Genomic DNA, 6,161 nt, shown 5'->3' with positions numbered 1-6,161 from the left:
AATCAAATTAATAAATAATTTAAATTGTTATTTTTCTTTTTATTGATTTTGAATTAACCGATATATATTGATACATAGAAATGGCATTTGAAAAAAATAATAATATTAGATACATCTTCGATACATATTTGATACATTTCTGATACATATTTGATATTTTTCGGTACGTATTTGATACATCTCCGATACATCTCCGATACATATTTGATATATATTAGGTTTTTCGAAATTTCTTTCTTGTTTTTATACGTTTTTTTTAGTTTTATTACATATGTTTTTCTTATACATATTTGATAATTTTCACTAACACCAATCCCAATAAATAAGGACACATAAAGTGATAGTGAAATTAGATTTTGTAGAGATTGTGCCTGGAGGGAGCGTTATGGTGTGACGCGTTTATCTATCGCTGATACATAATTTACACACGATAGATATAATTTTTCAATCTACTTAAATAGATACATCGTTGATACATAATTTATATATAATATATATTTTTTAAATATTTTAGTAGATATATTTTTAATACATTGTTATATATTAATTATACATATTTGATACATCGTCAATACATAATTTATACATGAAAATTATATTATCCATGCATCAACCTGTGTTCGGAATATATCAACAATGAATTTGATAAATAGTTTATAAAATTACATTTTTTAAAATTGTTTTATTATGTATTTTTTATTTTTAAAATTAAATATATTAAATATATTTAATTTTTAAATTAAAATTTGTATTAACTTTTTTAAAATTAAAATAATTTTATTTAAAATAAATAAATAAATAGGGTAGTGAGCAGGTGCACTTTGCACCTGCTCACGTGAAGGAAAGAAACAAGTTCTTGTTTTATTATACAAAAAATTTATAGCAGGTATGATCCGCGCATCATTGCATTTGGTGGACCAGCAAAACTTAGTGCGCGTTAGGAGGTGGTATTAGTGAAAAGAAACTTTCTAATATGGTACATGTGAAATGTTTTCGTAATGTCTTGTACTAAGTGAAAACATAAGTAACTTTTTTTGTATTTTTGTTATTTTAAAAAAACAAAAGCATATATATGATAGCTTGAAAAAGGTGTAGGTTTGAAAACAAAACTCGAAACACGCTTGTAAATTGAACTTTGAACTAGGTAATATTGCAAAGAAAAAATAAAAGAGGGTAAGAGGTGCAATTTCCTCGAAATATTTAGTAACAGATATGATTTCCAATCACGACCTATATATTCATAATTTAAAACCTATATTGCGATCAAAAAAATTAAAATTTATAATATAAATGGAAAATTTATGTATTTACTTGAAACATAAAAATTGCATTTTTTTTACCTTAACGCGAAAAAACTAAAAAGAATACCTCATGTTTTTCCCATCTTTATGAATTGGGTGTAGAATAATTTATAAGTTTCGAGCGAATATTTTTGGTGCTAATATTCGATACATATTTCAAAAAGGTTATCGTGAAAATTTGATAAAATTTAGAAGTAGAAATTTTATCAAGCGTAGTTAATGTAGACTTAATAAATCGAAAATGATTTATTAAGAATAAAATATAAGTCTGATGGGAATAAAAATTATATTTTTATTCTTTTTATATTTTATTTGATTTTTGGATAAATTTTCATGAAATTCGAAAATCGTTTCCGTTTGGACTATGGACGACTAGTTTAGAAGTTGGTTTAAAGTGCATGATTGAGCTAGTACTAAAGAGTACTTTAGCCATTATCTATATAAATGATTTAGGGTGAAGGAATTGAGCATCAGATGCTCATTTTCTAACTTTCAAACATAAAAAGAGCTGCTTGCTCTCTCAGTACGTTGCGAACTTAGGGTTTCCGTGCCGCTTCGTCTGTTTCTCGATTCTAACTCCGTTTCTTCTACGATTACTCAAGTAATTGAGGTATTATACGTATTAAACGTTTATTTCGAATATAAATTCATTTATAAACGGTTACCGATTCGAATAATCATTTTAAACGACCAGATTGATTTTGGATTGTGTATATGTGATTTTGGATGTTACAATAGAGTTTTGGACAAATTAGGCAGGACAGTAGGTCCCAGAATCGAGATTCTGGAGCTATGCTTGAGCACAGTGAGCTGTGCGGGCGCACACCATGCTGTGCGGACGCGCAACATTAAAATTATGTGTGACTGCACAGCCAAGCTGTGCAACCGCACAGCAGCCCCGACGGGCTGTTGGGGGTCGTTTTTCTTTGGGCTTTTTAGGGCGACTTTCCGGGGGTGATCCCGAGGTGTTTTCGCCTTGTAACCCGAGGTGTTTTCCAACCCAACCTAAAATATTTTAAATGAATGTTTTTAAGTTAAATTTACACACTTTAAAATGGGATTTTAAAAGTAAACTTAAACGTTTATAACGAACTTTAAAAGAGTTAAAGTCGACGTTCAAACGATTTTAAAGATTAAGCAAACGGTTTTGGTAAATACCTAGTATATGACTAAGAATTATTTTGACAATTAAGTTTATATTGTAGATAATTTTCTTTAGATATTGCTATGCCTAAAATAACTTCTAGAGAGAAGTTTAATCATTTTCTCAAAATGAGAATTAATAAAGTGGTTTTAAATGTAAATAGACCATAAGTGTTATGTGTTTACATGATTATATGTTTGACCTGGAACTAGATTTCTGAACCTAGAAATTATATAGTAAATATATATTGATGTGTTTATCCTGTTTGCTTTGTGTGTTTAGTCCGACCAGCTAGCCAGCAGTCTGACCACGACCACAGGGAGTATAACACACATACCACAAGAATAAGTATCAGACCTAGCGTTTGTGAGTTCATTTGTTTACTTTTGAATATTAGTATTCAACTGTTTTAAATTCAGAAATCCCACTAAGTATGAAACTTAGCCAAAGAAGATCCACTGAAACGAGCTATCTATTGGGCAACAATAGGACTATGTGATCACCGGCGTTAATGAACTAGAGTAAGAGGTAAAAAACATTAGCATATACATTAAGGTTAGGTTGTGAAGCCAGATGCTTGCAAAGCGGCTTAAACCTAACGAGTAGTCCTGAGGTGGCAGTAATTCAATTTACGGCCCAGCAACCCAATACAGAGTTAAGATGAATGTGGTACATAAGTATACAGTTCATCCTGTATTAAACAAGAGTTGAACATATGCATTATAACATCTGAACATAACAGGATTAGGGTTTCATTTGGATCGAGGACTGATAATATTTTTATATACCGATATTTTACCTATACACGATTTTGGTATTTAATTATAAATCTATCTACTCACTCAGAAATATTTATATTTCTAACTCCGTTGCTGTTTATCATTTTTAGGTACTTAGCTTCGGGTCTGGTCGAGCTTCCACCCTTCTCTGTCAGGGAATCTTTTCCTTGTTGATATGTACATAATACTTTGAACTCTTAGCTTCTGCAGTAGTGTGTATAGGAGTGCTATGCCAGTAGCTATGTCAGTGTTCCTTTGTTGATATACTCTGATAGGAACCTTATTCTGTTTGCACGTACTAGGTGGCTACTTACTTGGCATATGGTGTTTAGTTTCCGTTCCTTCTACGGGTAGGCCAGGTTTTGTGTCTTTGGTCTGCAAAGACACCGTGTATAGTTCTGCTAGCCTTACGTTTGTATGCTTGCTGTGTGAGTTTTTTATATGTTTAATATAACGCTTTGAAATGGAAAGTGTATTATTAAACATACTATTCAGATGCGTGGTTTGAGACAGGACTGCTTATGAGGTAAAACACGTGAGCTAAGTCCCTAGACCACCGCACCGGGTTTCAGAAATGCGCGTGGGCTAGAATAACTAGGGTTATTCAACCAGCATTTCTGAAAACAGATTTCGCTGTATGAATATTTTCAAAATTGTTTCTACATTAAACGGAAAAAATGTTTTAACAGTTATTTCTGAAAACAAATTTCGCTGTATGAATATTTTCAAAATTGTTTCTACATTAAACGGAAAAAATGTTTTAACAGTTATATCTGAAAACGGATCATATGCAAGGTATGATCTAGATATATAATGCGAAAAACTTATAGAGGTTTTAGGCTAGCTACGAGTTTTCAAACAACCATTCCCATTCCCTAGCGCCGGTCTCGGCTCGAGTTTCGAGAGGGAAATCGGGTCGTGGAAAAAGTGGTATCAGAGCAATGTTTTAGGACTTGAGTGTCCAAAGTATTATTGCTGATATATGTTAAGTAAAGGTATTAGAAGTCACGAGGATTCCTAGTTGTCACGACCCAATTTCAGAGATCGCGACCGACGCTAGGGTATGGGTATGGCCGTACCAAAACCCTAGCAGGACTTGCGGATAAACATTCAAACATATAAACCTGCAGAAAAACACTGCTCGGGGGCAACCGAGACTCCAACCTAAATCTAGCAGTTTATATAAACAGTTCTAATATAAATACTCAGCTCAAATCCGAGATTCCAAACCTGCCTCAATATATCATTGATCCAAAGTATAACATGCCAAAGATAATATAAATCAATCAGACCAATCCAACAATCCAAAGTATAAGACATCCAACATAATAATAAACTAGTTCTACTGCGGTCTAAGACTTTGAAAACAGTTGACTAGTTTAAATAACATAAAAACCTCCGAGTAATCAAAAAATCGGAGTTGACCAAAGCTTTCAAATCATGAACCTGGAAAATTGGGAAAACAACTGGGTCATATATACTGGATGAGTTCATAATGCTATTTACATTTATTAAGATAAAAACCTTTAAAACAAATCTTTTAATACTAATATACTTATATACTCGATTATGGAATGCAGTATTGAAATTAAACCCAAAGTATATAACCCAAAGTAGACGGGAACAAATCCTTATCAATTCCCAAAGTAGGCCAGACATTGGTCAGCCAATCCCAAAGTACTTACCGGTGCACACAGTCTCGATACTCGCCTATCAAGTAGCTCGTTCCAATCTAGAACAATAATCACTTAAAACATTTCGTAAACAGTTAATATACTAAAATAATTTACAGTATTTAATAAAGCGGAAAATAACACTATAAACTCACTGCTTGCGAATCCACGTGATAACCTGGAAAGCAACTAAACCTGGTTCGACTCCGAAGCACGAGTAGTCAACGGGTCTCAGAAATAAAGCATAAGTTAAAATCGATTCAACCCCTAACTCTAAGAATAATAGACACCACATAGGACTAGCATCTTGAACATAACCAAAGTACAACCCAAGAAAGGTAAACATGCATGTACCAAACAAACCAAAGAATTTATACCATTCACTTTAATCAATTTAGGCAAGCTAGCTTAGATGAGTTCTTATCCTTAAAAACAAAACCAAATTCCTTTTCATAACTTAAATAGTTCTTTTAAACCAAAGAGTTTTCCAAAGTAGTGTGTTAGCCTTAACTGCAGTATAACTCAACACAACATGTCGGGTGACACAAGTCTAACCCGACCCAACCATAAGCCAAAGTGAAAACCAGAGTTTAAAACTGTCATGACCCAAAATATTGAGCCGATACCGGCGTTAGGGAATGTGAGTGGTTGCTCCGAAACCCGTAGCAAGCCTAAATCTACCAAAAACTTTTTCGCGAATAATATAACAAAATACACGTCAAAGGAAGCAAACAAACATATACAAGTATTCACATACATTTCCTGATATCCACGTGGGCACTAGTTATTGTACCTCGTACAAATTGGCCTAACGGGAGTATATACGTACTAGTATCTCAAAACATATCACCGGCATCTGGTGCCGTGAGCAAAGCATATCGTATGTAGACTATCAAAAATATATAAATAAAGACAGCAAGTAATATGTACAATCAAAATGTACTGCTGTCTAGGCTATTACTCTGTCGACACATGACCACTACTGCAGCATTATGGAAGTCAAAGAACTATACATACGTAGCTGACTTCCGGATCCCAAAATTGGCTTCTAACTAAGTCCAGGCACTAAGTACCTGAAAGACATCAAAGTGAGGGGTCGGTATTTGGGAAAATATTGAGTGAGTTTGCATTTTACTAACGATATTATTATAAAACATAGCATCGCATTTTAAGTAAAACAATGATACAAAAATACATATAATCAAGTATTTGATCAATTCGAAACTAATATCCTAAAATGTGACATGACTTACGAATATTCAAA

This window comes from Mercurialis annua, linkage group LG6, assembly GCF_937616625.2.
Source record: "Mercurialis annua linkage group LG6, ddMerAnnu1.2, whole genome shotgun sequence".
Lineage (NCBI taxonomy): Eukaryota > Viridiplantae > Streptophyta > Magnoliopsida > Malpighiales > Euphorbiaceae > Mercurialis > Mercurialis annua.
This window is presented reverse-complemented; position numbering follows the sequence as displayed.